Source organism: Melanotaenia boesemani, chromosome 2, assembly GCF_017639745.1.
Source record: "Melanotaenia boesemani isolate fMelBoe1 chromosome 2, fMelBoe1.pri, whole genome shotgun sequence".
NCBI lineage: Eukaryota > Metazoa > Chordata > Actinopteri > Atheriniformes > Melanotaeniidae > Melanotaenia > Melanotaenia boesemani.
The window spans coordinates 10,013,023-10,028,535 of NC_055683.1; the positions used below are offsets into that span (position 1 = coordinate 10,013,023).

Genomic DNA, 15,513 nt, shown 5'->3' on the forward strand with positions numbered 1-15,513 from the left:
GAGCTCCATCCAGCTCCTTGAATCAGTGTTTATGGCTGAAAGAGTCTCAGAGGGAGACCTCATATCTGTTAAATCCAGCCAGCAGCAGAGAACTGGACCAGTCTGATCAGGTCTGAGTTCAGGAAGCACACAGTGTGTTAACATGTAGAAAGCTGAGAAGAAGAAATGTTTAAACCTGCTGCTCTAACATCACCTGGATGGAGGAGGAAGACGTCTGTATGACCACTAGTTAAATGTCATGTCAGAAATCTAAAGCAGCTTTTAAAACAAACAGCAGATGTGATGATAAAGTAAAACTGAATCATTTCTCTTCCTCTTCCACCTTCATCCAGGTTTATTCTGCTTCACGTCTGATCTGTTCCTGCTCAGACTGACTGAACAAACATCCTGCTCTCCTCCTAAAACTGAACTTTCTTCAGTAAAAACCTGTAATCTGTGATTGTCACTGCTTGTTTTCAGCTTGCTGTGAAACAGAAATGTCAGTCAAAGCTCATCCAGGTGTCTCATTGTGGGTCTGTCTGTGTTACCTGACAGAGTTTCCTCCAGGTGAGGAGAGTCTGGCTTCAGCAGATCACCTGGACAAGCTCAGCTCAGAGAGTCAGAGGATAAATCATCATGTTTAAGTTTAGAAGTGAATCTACAGTTTAGGCCTGAGTCAGTCTGGCTGATCACATGATGGTGGATTTACCCACTCATGTCTTACTTTGTAAAGTCAACACGTGTTAGTTACTCTGATTACTGGGTCTAGTTACTCTGAGCTGGTAGTGATGTCAGCATCACATCTGTTTCTAGTGGCTGAGATTTTGGAAGGGTTGTTTCACAGCAAACCAAACACAAGCATTAAAATCCAGGATCAGGATTTTCTTCACGTTCATGTTTTTGTTCATTAAATAACAGCATGGTTAAAGATGTGTATTTTTTTTTTTTATCAGATGGTGTATTAACTTCATTTTCAGAGCTGGTGAGAACCAGATAACTTCTCATTATGTCCTGATAAATTACACCTGTGAACTGGAAGAGGCTGGACTGTCTGCTTCACATGACTGTAAAATCCTGATAACATGACATGAACATGTTTAAAGCCGTGGTTTCTTCTGGTTGTTTTAGAGTCGGGAACCTCAGGAACACAGAATCTCTATTAGCTGTATTATAGCTGCAGCTATTACAATATGTCTTCATAAATAATGTGCTGGACAAGAGTTGATAACTAGCTTTGGCTTAAAAACTCTGCATGCCATCAGCTACAATATTTTGTGACTATGTACAAATGCAATGTCCCTGTCAAATAACTCAAATAAATAAAAAAAATATTAAGTCAATCTCAGTCTAAATTTATTTTAATTTACATTTTTTTCTAAAACAGTGAGAACCACTGCTTTAAATCAGTCTGTACTTACCAAACAGTCGATAAACCACCAGGAGTTTTTCTCTCTAGTCTGAGAAAAACAGAGAAACAGTTTATTATCTGAGCTGAGAGGACTCAGTCTGCCAGACCTCCAGCACACACACACAATACTGAGGATACCACATTTTAAACTTATTTTACTGTGAACTGTTCAATACGTGTAATTTATAAAACACCAGATAATGAGCAGGTCCTCTCAGGGACGTTATAATGATACGGTCCAGCTCAGATGAAATATAATCCAGTTCAAAGTGATCTAAACCAGTTCTTACAGAATAATGACCTGGCCACAAAAACAATTCACTGTAGCAGTCGTTTCATTTCTATGTAGAGTAGTATGTTAAAGGTCATGTGGACATAAAATCAGTAATAAATACAAGGAATTAATTTTACATCTAGTCAATCTGATGTGTCTCACATTTACAGACAGCAAACAGCTGTAAGACACATCTGCAGTCAGACTGTAGAGTCCTTAAGGTTACTATGTTTATTCTGGTTTCAGTAAAAATCCTCATACCTGTCTGTGCCACCAGAGAAAAACATCTCATCTCTGCTTGTTTTGGTCCCTGTACTCAGTTATAACATTATTAAATATACAGCAGTGCATATTAAACCTTTAACTGAGAATATGAGTTTTCTGACTGGTTAGTCCCTCCAGACAGGATAGTATTAGCAGTTAACTGTATATGAATCCCTCAGACAAAACACACCTAATTATCTACAGGTCTGGTTGAACAGACAGCTAGCAGTTAGCATAATGCTAATCGCTACCTTACTGTACAAGCCTAGTTACTATAAGTGGGATAAGAATGAGTTTTGCTGCTTTCTCCCTAGCTGCCATTTGCCAGGTCATAACTTCGTCACTGTAGTTAAAGAATATACAAATCTGGTGGCTCATTGGTTTGTTTGAATTGGTTTGCTGTTTAACAAGAGCTGGAAGCATATTTATGATGTTAAAAATGAACCTATAGCGACCGTTAGCGTTAGCGACGCTAACGGTTAGCTAGCTTCAGACTGTTAAAAAACACTTGTTCATATGGTTAAAATAGTAATTAATTTCGATCATTCTTGGATTGTTTTTACGTCGCTTACATTTCAACAACATCTCAGGACATGTTAGAGGACATTTACAGGTGTTTATAGTTAAAATATTAATAATTTAACCGTGAGAAATATGGCGTATGCTCACCGTCTGACGAAGCCAGCAAAAGGGGAGGAGGGAGCGCAGCGCGAGGGCCTAGTAGAAACGTTGTGGTGAGTTCACGTGAAGTCAGAAATTCCAGTGCTTGATTAAAGACAGGTAAAATGTGAGTGTTGAATTAGTAAATGTGAAGCTGAAATTAGTTTTAAGTTTTTAAAGCTAAAACAAGTGTTTCAATTAGTTTAAAATGGTGGAAAGGTAAACTGAAATACAGCTAATATAGTTAAACTGAAGTGTTATTGTTAAAGCAGTATCTAACGTAATAACAAAGCTGAATTAAACAATTTAAGTATTTAAAGCTCAAACTGAACATTAAAGCTGCTGAACTGTTTCATTCTTTTTTTTTTATTAATTGTAAAAGGCTGAAAGAACTGAGTTTTGGCAGTTGGAACACAGTCCATCATGTGGCTGAGCACCAAAGAGATGCTTCATTTTCTGATCTCTTCTACCTTCATCTCTAGTCTGTGTGGGTTCTTGCTGTGTGGTTACTCCAGCTTCCTTCTACTGTCCAAATACATGCATGTTAGGTTAATTGTTGACTCTAAACACTGTCTAGGAGTGAATTACTTTGTCTCTGTGTTGGTCCTGTGATGGATTTGTAAGCTTGTCAGCGTGGACTCTGCCTTTCAACTTTGAATTGGCTCCAACACCTAACAACGATGAATCAGATAATAAAGCTATAAGCCCCGAGAAGCCGTGGGTTACAGGGATTTTACAACGGCAGAGGGGTGTGCTAAGGCCCGACGCGAACCTTTAAAAAGGTGCTCCTCCAGGGGCTGCCACATTTTTTCCTCAATGAAAAATTTCCCACCCATACTTAATGCAACCTCCAGCAGGCCTTCTTTGTTTGTCTCCAAAACCCCAATGACTTTCACGGCCATGGCATCAACTGGAACACTTAAATTCTGTGGAACACATAACATATACACATTTCACACCTTCATGAAGATAAAAATTATATACACACACACATCAGGATTATATATATATATATATATATACCTGATCTCTGACGTCTGATATTTGATGGAGGACTTCTGATAGCAGGTATCACGTCTCAGATGTCAGGTAGCTGATAACTGCTATCTGACCTCTGACTTCTGATAACTGCTATCTGACTTCTGATAACTGCTATCTGACCTCTGACTTCTGATAACTGCTATCTGAATTTATTTATTTATTTATTTATGGAGCTGAAGTCAACACCTGAAGTTTTAAAAGTACAAATAGCAGAGGAGGACAGACAGACAGTCCTGGAAAACTGTTCCCCACTTTTCTGTCTGTCTGTCTGTCCTCCTTGCATGTCTCCTGCTCTTGTTCTTTCTTAACTTATCCAGGACTGTCTCTCTGTCCTCCGTAGGAGGATTTAAATACTCGACACATTACCATCAACCAATAGTAAGGTGAAGTTTTCATATATGAGTATATGTACGTCAGACACTGTACTGACTGATTTATCTGGTCAGGACGTCTCTTTCTGCAGCCCTGAAGAGGCGAGCAGGGCTAGAGGACCATGATCCAGACATTATCAGAGCAGGACACCAGTGTACGGTAGGATTGCAGGTAATTTCTTTCGTTTATCTTTTTTTAAACATTGTAAAGTAAAAATGAGCAGTAGTCTCAGTCCTCTTCTCCTGCTGGTCTTGTTGTCCTCATCATTTCACAAGACAATAGAGGACAAAGAGATGGTCCTGGAAATCTGTGTTCCCCAGTTTTTGCAGACTGTTTCTCTGTCCTCCTCTCCTGTAGGTTCTTTTGTCTTCAGACACTCTTTGTGAGCAGTGGCAGTGCAGTTTCATTCCAACCAGTCTGGTGAGTTCAAGGTGAAGTGGGAAATTTCAGCAATTGTCAAATGTTCTAGGTTTTGGTACTCCGGCTTCTTCTAGCAGTCCAAATATATAAATGTTAAGTTGATTGATCATAGGACTTAAGGCTAGTGGTTGTTTGTCTTACTGTGTTTGCCCTGTCATGGACTGCTAAGCTGTCCGGGGGGCACCCTGCCTCTCACCTGGGAAATGCTGGTAATTGACTCCAACCCCAAGCATGATGATAAACAGACTAGAAAATGAATGGATGGAAAACAATCAATGAGAAGTGTGGTGCTTAGTCAAATGTGTACTGTGCACCCTCCCTTTGCCATCATACACTTCAAACTGGTCTCGAAATGACATTTTTATTAATGCTTTTAAACAAACACTGTAAACATTAGTGTCTTAAGCAGAACTGGTTTAAATATTTGTATGTGTGTGTCTGTCTGTTCCCTCTCTCTCTCGTTCCATCTCTCCCTCTCTCTCTTGCTCTCTCTCGCTCTTTTTCTCTCCACCTCTCTCTCTCTTTCGCTCCGTCTGTGTCTCTGTGTCTCACCCTCTTTCTCACTCTGTCTCTCCCTCTCTCTGGCTCTATCTCTCCCTCTCTCTGTGTGTCTTTCTCTGGGTCTCTCTCTCTCTGTGTCTGTGTCCACAACATGTGTAATATTATGCAAAAGGGGGAGCTCAGGATCCCCGCTATGAACATAAACTCTGTGTCTATTTGTTACAAGTACAGTACCAGTCAAACGGTTGGACACACCTTTCCATTAAATGTAATAAAAAGTGTGTCCAACCGTCTGACTGGTACTGTATGTGGAAAATGAAACGTTTTGGCTTAATAACAAATTAACATGTACTGCAACATTCAAAACATTCAGAAACTAAAGTAAGTACGGGCAGACACTGCACATTTCTCATGGTTGGTCCACTGGATGAATTGTTGTGACCTTCCCCCCACCAATGATGGCTTTAACGTAAAGGTCCGATTTAAACATTAGGTCTTCAAGGGGTGACCACAGAGACTCCTCAATAAAAAACTTGTCGTTGTCACTGGTGGCGATTTCCAGAAGACCATTTCGGCCCGTCTCGATTATTCCAGTGATTTTGAAGACTTTGTCCTCCTGTTTCACGCTTGTCTGTGAAACACAACATACATTTTTTCACCTTAATGTAAAATGTAATGTCTCTCTGTCTGTGTCTCTCTCTGTATGTGTGTCTCTCTGTATGTGTGTCTTTGTCTGTGTGTGTCTCTCTCTGTATGTGTGTCTCTCTGTATGTTTGTCTTTGTGTGTCTCTCTCTGTCTGTCTGTCTCTTTGTCTGTGTATCTTTCTCTCTATCTGTGTCTCTGTCTGTGTCTGTCTTTCACTCTGTGTGTCTGTCTGTGTGTCTCTGTCTGTGTGTGAGACTGTATGTTTTTCTCATCTATTTTAAAAAATGCATATTGAAGGGAAATTATAGAAATTACCAGCAGCTGTGTATTGGCTGTAGACTGCAGCCGCAGTCCATAGCTGCTTTTGTTGAAGACGAGGTGGCTCAAGGAAACCTCCTTTCCATAGTCTACCTCCAGCAGAGCAGCCTCCCTCCAGAGGCAGATATCCACCTGGGTGTCCTCCTGTAACCATAAAACATAGCATTAATGTTTTTGTCATTGCACACTGTAAGAGGTGACAAACACCTGCCTGACATACAGATATACATCAGGGGAGTCAAACTCATTGTAGGGTTCTATCTTCAGGGCAATCTGATTTCCAGTTAGCCAGACCAGTACAATAACAGCATAAATAACCTATAAATTATGAACTCCACATTTTTTGCTTTGTTCTAAGGAGAAAGAAAAAGCAAATGTACATTCCTTTACATAAAGAACCAGGCACTTAAGAAAAATGAATTGCTGAAATATTAATGTTTCTTTATTTACTGATGTATTTTTCTAAATATTATAATCATTTTTATTTTTTGATAGATGATATAAGAATATCTATCAGAAAGGAAGTCTCATGTCTCCAGACCTTCCTTTCTGAGCAGCGGAGCAGCAGTTTCATTCCAACCTGTCCGATGAGTTTATTGTGAAATGAGAAATTCCAGTAATTGATTGAAAATGCTCTGAAATGTGCTAAATATCAAGAAGAATAAATATCAAGTTTCTAATATGTCAGACCTCAAAGTAACAATGTCTCAACAAAAATTAGATTTCCTTTTTAGTTTTTTTAGTTAGTCTTACACAATGTTTTTTTATTTTTTGTCCCAATTTCTGTGAAGACAATCTTTATTTCCTGGTTAATAGCGCTGATTGTGTCCCTCTGCACCGCCCACCCAGCTGGAGCACCGCCCACCCAGCTGGAGCACCCAGCAACTATAAAGAAATATTATGTAACACTAAATAAACTGCAATCAATCTCAGATGTATCTGTTCATATTTATTTTTATAAATTAGAACAAATGACTAAATAACCAGCATCATTACTGTCATTTAGCAGCTTTTCTCCAAAGGGATTCACCCCTGTGGAAATTGAACTTTAAACTCCTGCATGGCAGTTGGATGCTGAGATATTCAGCCGCTTTTTTCCTACACCAACCACCTGTAGTTTTCTTTGCTACGCACAGTTTGATAAATGAAGCTCCTGGTCATCTACTTTATTTCTAAAACATCAAGCACACTGTACTTTGTATTACACAACTCAACATATCAGTTTATTTCTGGAGCACAATGAAATCTCGTTATCAACTACACTCAGTAAAAACAAAGATAAAAGCATCCTGTTTAATGTGATCCTGTGACTCCGTCCTTTTCTTCCTCACATTGACTCTACTTACCTGTTGCAGCTTTATGTTTTTTAATGGGATTTCCTCGGTCCTCATCTGAATTTTTTTGGGAGCTGAACTCTAAATATAAAAATGAAGGTAAGCATGAATTACATCATTCATTTCCAAGTGTTTATCCAATTACACTATGCCAATCAGAGCTGATGAAGCAGTAAAGCACTATTACGACAATCATTAAAAAAAACAAAAACAAATTGCTCATGTCTTATTTGTACAATCATTTCATGAAACGGACAAAATACACCCAACAACACTATTTTTGTAGTGAGAAAAGATTATAATATTTTAGGATATTACAAGACTTTAACACTTGGATACTTTTCCCTAAAACAACAGGTTATACAGTAGAAAGTGGTCAGTACTAACAGTTTTTTTTGCAATGTTTCATGCTGAAGACTGATCTCACTGAAGTAGTTGGAATGTAGCCTGATCTTTGATGGTTGGTGAGGAGAACTCATACAAAAGCATTTTGTATGTACAATGAAGTGTACAAATGTGGTCATTGCTCAATAAACAGTTAAATAGATAGAAGTTGTAATGTGGATTAAATTTATTGTACACAACCTTTTTCAATTGTGGTGTGAAAACTTACTTCGATGACCCTTCCTTCTACGGTCATATGACCCTGTACCTTCCCAAACTCCCTCAGGTGGATCTTCCTAGAGGGTGGGTCCAGTAGAGCAGTTGCCTCCTTCTTCAAATCTTCAGGCACAGCCACTGGAGAACTGCGCATGAACTGTGTTTTGTTTGTGATTAAAATGGTGTATGGGGGGGAGTTTCCTCTCAAGGAATATCCTCTCATGAGGTAGTTTCTCCCTGCAATCACGCTCTCTGAGAACTCCTCAAATAACACAATTTTTGTAATGATGTTTCCATCACTGATCACTGCCAATTTATTTACTTTTGTCACCATGGGAGTGACAGATCCTTCTGCAAAGTCCCATGAAAGGACTTTGGATTGTGCTTTGGTTGCCACTACATGAACTTGAATTGGTGGCAGTTTGCTGTAGGGGACTGAAGCCTTGGTCTGCAATACAATTTGCAATGCCATCCTGTAACAACATGAAGGTGATACACAGGTAAGAAAGAAAATTAAAAGAATCTTTGATGAATCATTTTAAAAACAGATATAGATTAGAAAGATACTTGTGAATTAAAGTTCAAGGTTCACAAACTAATTTGTTTATAATGTGAAATAAAGTATCCCTGTATAGAATTGACGGCATTTTAGTGCTAACAACTCTTTATGTTCACCAAGTTTTGCCGTCTCGCCCAAAGCAGTGCATCTCCACCATCTGTGACTAGACCAGGGGTCTGCAACCTGCGGCTCCAGAGCCATATGTGGGTCTCTGGACCTTCCACAATGGCTCCTAATACATGGCTAAAAATACTGAAGAACTCATTTTTTTAAGATAAAGATAATAAATGCAGGTTTTGAGCAACTATTGTAATTAGGTTGGAAACTATGGGCTTTTTATATTTATTTATTTATTTATTTATTTATAATTTATGATTTATAATTTATAATAAAAGATTTTCCACAAATATCTACATCACATAGATGAAAGTCTGCCTATCGTCTTTTAGAAAGTTGTATGCTTTTTATTTTAAAACCTAAAAACAGAAATAAAAATGTGGCTCTTAAAAACTAACAAGTCCTATAATAGATAGCATTCAAAAATTATAAGTTATCATTTTTCAAAAGGTCGCCTAACATTTGCGGTTCTAAACGAGCTGGACTAAACTGTACGGTCACCTAACCCTCTGTCTGAAAGAAGCAGGACACGAGCGGAGGATTGCTATAAATGACAGGAACCAGCAACCTATCAGTACACAGAGTTTTGAGACGTTAGAGCCAATCAGAAGCAGAGTAGGGCGGGCATTTGTAAAAACTCCGCTAGGAAAAAAGTTAAAGGAAACCCGAGCTCTGAAAGTGTCAGATAGACCATCAGTCTGGACGAAGAAAGATGTCTCTGTCAAAGTTTATCAAGAAGAGAAAAGTGGACTAAGAAAACAGGGGGGTTAAAGAGGAATTATTATAACAAGTAAAATATGACAAAGAAATATTTTATTATTTGTAATATTTTTGTATAACATATATTTTAGTTTGACAGATGTAACTTCTTGTCTCGCTATTCTCCATATTGTCTATATTACAATATCAAAAACTAAGTGGTCATTTTTCTCCAGAAAGACCACATTAATCCGTAGCTGTGAGGGGTGACTTTTTTTCAGTTATTATTATTATTTATTTATTTATTTATTTTAATTTTTCCGTTTAGGCCTGAATTGAGAATGTAACCCGTTAATTAAAAAGTATTTAGCTAACTAGGAAAACTGCTACGTCACGACCGGTCCCTTGCTATAATGTCAAAAGGATGTCATTTACAGGTAATGTAAATTACTTTTAACTGTTATGTCAACTAAACACACATTATATATATGTTAAACAAATATATATATATATATATATATATATATAAAAATTTTTAATAATGTTTTAACAACATAGGAAAATGAAAACCTCAAAACCCTTAACTTACCTCTTACTCACTTACTTCTCTGTAGGAATGAATTCCCGCCGCTAGGTGTCTCACGCGCAGCCGTTTTCACGAGAATTCAGCTTCAGTTCTCAGTCGAGTTCTCGCGAGAATTCGGCTCCGTTCATCTACGTGGTCCTTGCCCACGCTGTGCAATCAATGTTGTTTGAAAATGTTTTTATTTAATCATTTTATTCAATGCTTCATGATACTCAACACCTATCATGGAGATTTGGCATATTAATTTATTGCCATCATTACTAGCTTAATGATTCTGGCGTTAGCGATGGATTGAAGTATGTACAACCCAACGCACGGCGGCAGCTAATTCTGTGCCGTTTCTCATCGCTCCATGTTTACGTACGTACATAGTCACTGACACGAGCCAGGTAATAGCAAAAATGTGCCTGTAAACTAAGTACTGCTAATTATACACACGCACACAAAAAGGTTGCCAGCCAAAACGTTAGCATGATAAGCTTGTTGTTGTCAGTTATTGTTGGTTACAGAAAAGATCCCACCTTGTTTTCTAGAAATCAATGTAAAGGTTAAAAATAATGGAGTAAACCTTCCAATTTTTGCAGAAAGAGAATGAAACCACGAAGACCAGAACAGAGGACTCAGCAGCAGAATTAGACAGAGGGATATGTTGAAGTGGTGAGGCTGAATTTTTTACAGTTTAAGGAGACATTTTAGAAGAATTGAAATACTTGACACGTTACCATGAACCAATACTAAGGTGAAGTTTTGATGTATGATTATATGTACGCCAGACATTGTGCAGATTTATTAGGCCAGCAGGTGTTATTGTGCAGAAGACCTCTTTATCAGGAAGCGGTCCAATAACAATGAAGACCACTTCAGGGCTCACCTGGGCAGGACTAGAGGACCAAGATACAGACAGTAGCAGAGCAGGAGACCAGTATACTGCAGGATAGCAGGTAAGGTAAAAATTCCCAAATTTCCCTGAGGACTCTCCAAAGGGATTAATAAAGTATTTCTATTTCTATTCTATTCTAATTTAAGTCCTTTTTCTTTGTTTAAACATTGTAAAATAAAAATGAGCAGCGGTCTCTCTGTCCTTGACAAGTAAGACATGAAGGACAGAGAGACAGTGTGGATGGACTGAGGAACACAGTTTTTTTTTTTTTTTTTTTTTATTTTTATAAAACATATATAGCTCTCTATTTTCAAGTTGTGTTTGTGTATGTAAATTAGCATCAGCCAGCTTTAACTTGTAGGCCTTTGTGGTTTGTTTTCAGATGTTGGAACTCTATTTCATGGACATCATGAAACGGTCCAATGATAATATGAGGAAAGGAACATATGTCAGATGCCACACAGCAAGAAACAGCCACTTCCAGGTTGGAATGTGATGCGATGAGACATAGCAAGATAGCAACAGCTGCAGCAACCACAGGTGCATGTGTCTTGTCTCCTCCTCGTCCTCTGGAGTATTGTCTGCAGCTGGATTGAGCTCAGTCCAACTCATCCTTACTAAGTCACAATTACATGTGTAGTATGACCGGTTTTTGTCCGCTGCAGAACTTTCAAGAGTTGAAGCTGCACAAAAGGAGTCAGGATCAGTTTGGTTGAGCTGTAGTTGCCTTTTTCTAAGATGAGCTGATGTAAACTTGTGCAGGTTAGTAGCTTACTAAGTGTTCCACCACGGGTCCTCCTTGGCTGGATGTGTAAGTTTTTCTAGTGCCTAAAACATGAAGAATGTATCAGTGTTTATGTTGGTTTGTGTAATATGTAGTACATGGTACCGAATACTTATGTTCAAATAAAATGATGGTACAGAATAATTTAGAAAAAACTCTATCTTAAATTAAAAGAATAAAGGACGTAGGTCTTTGGCCTGTGCATTTACCTGGGTGGGTTTGGGTGTGGGTTGATCCTGTGCAAAAGCTGCTAAAAATGACTAAATCGAAACATCAGAAGACTTCACGCGACTAAGAGACTCCTCCTGCCAGTGATCTGGGATATCCTCACAGTAGGAGAAAAGGTGATGAAATGAGTTATTGATATTATAATGATTAAAATATATTCATCCATGTTGCAGATTACAGCATCTAGAGACCATTTACTATGTGTTTATCAGCTCTTCCTCTGCTGTGAGTCTTTCTCTTCACTGAGACCATCGATCCTGATCAGAATAATGTCATCAATACTCCCAAAACATCTGGGTGTGAAACTGCACTGGCCAGGAGGAGACTGGACCTGCAGCACATTTAAAGTATTTATTTATCATGTGTTACGCAGGCTTTCAGCTGGTGGTCTTAGAAAAACTGAGTTAATAACAAAATGTGTTTATCCATTTCTTTTTTTCAGGACCAGTTCCACGTTCATGCCTGCACGACACCATCTGAGCTCTCAGAAAGAGAAACCTGTGCTGAGTCTTGGATCAGAGGCCAAGCATGCTGCTGTTGAGGACCAGCCATCGTTTCTGGACTAACTTCGTCTCATCTGTTCAGCTAAAGGCCTTCTCGGTAAGATTCATCCTTCATGTGTGCAGCAGAGGGCGAACTGGTCCATGGAGGCAGCAGATGATCACCATCTGAGAAATGAAAGCATCACATGGTGAACACACCATACATGTTCACTGTGTCTCCATGTTCTCAGGCTCTCTGGTCTGCACTGGTCAGACACTCCTCAGAGTGTCCATATTCCATATAATCAATTATATATGTGTATTATATATGTGTATATATACATACATATGTGTGTCTATACATAATATTTACATTATTGTGTGTCAGTTGGTGTTATTGTATATTCTAAGAATAATAGATATATTTATAATTATCAATAGAAATGATTATTACAGTGTAATTAATATAGTTACTGGTTATAGAAAGCATCCAGCAGGATTCACACATATGTGTGTTGTCTTTAGATGTTGACTGTACCTAATATTTAGACCTTAACAATAATAAGTTGCCTAATTAAAATGGGGCATTGCAATGACATTTCTACACTTGACATTTTCCTCCATAAACACTGCAAATGCAGCTAACAGCAGGTCCACAATTCAGTTTTCTGACACAGCATCACTGATTGAAGCAGAAGAGACGGCCAAGCTAGCAGAGCCTGGATCATGTTTGTGTGAGTCCTGCTTAGGTGTGTGGTATCTGCTGGTATGTAGGTAAAAAACAGTTTTTACACATGTCTGCATTTAATCTGGGCCAATATAAACCCCAGTTAGGAGACAGTCATCATATAGAACAGAGTTCCCTAACCCTGGTCCTCAAGGCCTATCCTGCAGGTCTAAGATGACTCTCTGCTGCAACACACCTGATTTAAGTTAAATGTCTCTTTGACCAGCTGTGCAGCCTGCTAATGATCCATTAATGTAAAGCATGCTAACATGCTTTAACACTTCTGTTAGTGTTAACATAACTAACATGCTATGTAATGTGCTTATTCAACTAGCTGGGATTCTGGCATGTTGATGGACATAGTTAGCATTTTTGCTAGCATGTTAGCTAACATGCTGTATTTACAGTGTTATTTACAGTAGATGTGTGCACAGTAGTAGAAAATCTGTAAGGATTAAAACCTAAAAACGGAGGTAAAAAGGCCTGAAAAGGTTTAAAGTTGTACTGAAATGTGCTGAAAATAGCTGAAGATAGCTGAAAAGAGCTGAAATGTGTGTGTGTTTATATATATATATATAGAAGTATATATGAACCTCAAATGAGTAGGTAAAATATTTAAAGCTCAAACAGGTGTTAAATGCATTTGAAATAGTGAAAAGTTTAACTGAAATAATCTTGAGATAGTTAATCATGGCTGAAAATGGCTGAAGTCTGCTTGCTGAAGCCTCAGCTGAAGTAACCATGAAGCTGAAGTCATTAGTTAAAGTATTTAAAGCTTAATTCAAACTGGAGTTAAAAGGTGCTAAAAGGCTGAAAGGTTGAACTGAAGTGTGCTTAAGATTGCTGAAGATGGCTGAAAAGGGCTAAAATATGGTTGTCGAAGAAGTATATATGAAGCTTAAGTCAATAGTTGGAAGGATTTAAAGCTCAAACTGGTGTTTAAATGTAGTTAAAATGGTGGAAAGTTGAACTGAAATGTGCTTGAGATAGTCAAACATGGCTGTAAATGGCTGAAGTCTGCTTCCTTAAGCACCAGCTGAAGTAATCATGAAGCTGAAGTCAGTAGTTAAAGTATTTAAAGCTGAAAGTGAATATTAAAGGTGCTGAACTGGTTGAATGTAGAAGAAATGATTGTAAAAGGCAGAAAGAGCTGAACCAGAGTCGAATTGGCAGCTGAAACACAGTCCATCATGTAAGTGAGCAGCAAAGGACATGATGAGAGGACAGAGGAAGAGAGATAGAGGAGGACATGTGGCCTGTTGTAATGAGAAGGACAAGAAGGAGACAGGAGAAGAGGACAGAGAGACATGGCTGGACTCAATAGGAGGCCAAAACCAGGTGAGATGTCCATAATCTGGATCAATAGGACTGAATGAATCAGGTGAAAAGTCAGCTGGCTGCTCACAGCTGAGAGCACTCAGTGAGTTGTCATGACAACGGCCCCTCACTTAACTGACAAGCAGAGAGCAGAACTGCACTGTTCCAATCACTTTGCGCACCTCCCGAACAACTCTTGTTTAAGAGAAAACTATAATAGTTGTCCGAATAATTTTTTCACCGTGAGCGACAGGAGGGTCTGGGGAACGCAGGGATGTGGTTTATTTTACTGTAGTGTGAACAGAATTTAAATGGTGACGAGTTAAAAACACATGAGAAATGCATTTTCCTCTTAGAATCCAGATTTGAATGGAAGTCTATGGGAGCAAAAATAGACTTTTCCTCGCTTGGAGAGGCATAGCTCGAGATCTGTAAATCCCAGCTCTGTCATTCTTGGTTCTCTTCGAAGCCAACTAAAATTCCTCCGTTTTGATGTATAATTTATGTCTCTACGATGAAAGTTGTAGGAGTTATGAGAATTTGTTTGGAGTAGCGGAACAGGCTGAAAAGCTAGAGGGCGCTAGAGTGGGAAAGATTTTGTTGAAAATGAAAATTTTTATGATTTTTAAACTTCCATAAATCCAAAACCGTAAAACATATCGGCAAAAAAAAGTCATTTTTAAATAGCGCAATCCGTTGTGAGTTGTTTAAAGTTTGAATGGTGTTTCTAGCTGAAAGTATGTAAAAGTAGTAGGAGTTGAAAGAAGCAGAAGTTTTTGAATGAGCTGAAAGGTTTTCAATTGATTTCAATGGCAAAATATTTTTGTTTAAAGTTAAATATTTTAAAAAGCATAAAAGTTATAAATACCAAAAGTCAGAGCAGGAATGTCCTGAACGAGCTGAACGTTTTGATACCAAAATTGTTGAAATAGCACAAAAAATGCAGAAGGAGAAAGGTGCCGAAAAACGGCGGAAGAATATGGAATAATAATAATAAAGAAAAACAGGAAAACTATAGTGTGAATGCTTAACAGCATTCACACAACTAGAAAAAGCTGTTATTGCATAACAGCAAGTGTGAATGCCTTTCATGCTGAACGATCGGACTGAAATGCTCAAAGATGGTCAAAGAAGGTTAAAAAAGGCTGAAATGTCTTTTTTGAAGAAGTATTTATCAAGCTGAAGTGAGAAGTTGAAGGATTTAAAGGTCAAAGTGGAGTTAAAAGGTGGTGAAAGGGTGAAAGGTTTAAGTGAAATGCGCTTAAGATTGCTGAAGATGGCTGAAAAGGGATGAAATATCGTTGTTGAAGAAATATA

General features: G+C 38.3%; 2 long non-coding RNA genes across 3 annotated transcripts; both read left to right on the forward strand.

Annotated features, from left to right (window-relative positions):
- Positions 1-3,684: 3,684 nt before the first annotated feature.
- LOC121655532 lies at positions 3,685-6,762 on the forward strand. Its single transcript, XR_006013235.1, has 3 exons — positions 3,685-4,169; positions 4,356-4,418; positions 6,733-6,762. It is a non-coding gene; the product is annotated as an uncharacterized LOC121655532 (long non-coding RNA).
- Positions 6,763-9,782: 3,020 nt separating this feature from the next.
- On the forward strand, positions 9,783-12,317 carry LOC121655419. Of its 2 annotated transcripts, XR_006013193.1 has the most exons (5): positions 9,783-10,435; positions 10,552-10,719; positions 11,041-11,786; positions 11,883-12,017; positions 12,113-12,316. It is a non-coding gene; the product is annotated as an uncharacterized LOC121655419 (long non-coding RNA). The 2 variants fall into 2 exon arrangements; XR_006013192.1 differs by having other exon boundaries at positions 9,783-10,719; positions 12,113-12,317.
- The last annotated feature ends 3,196 nt before the right edge of the window (positions 12,318-15,513 follow it).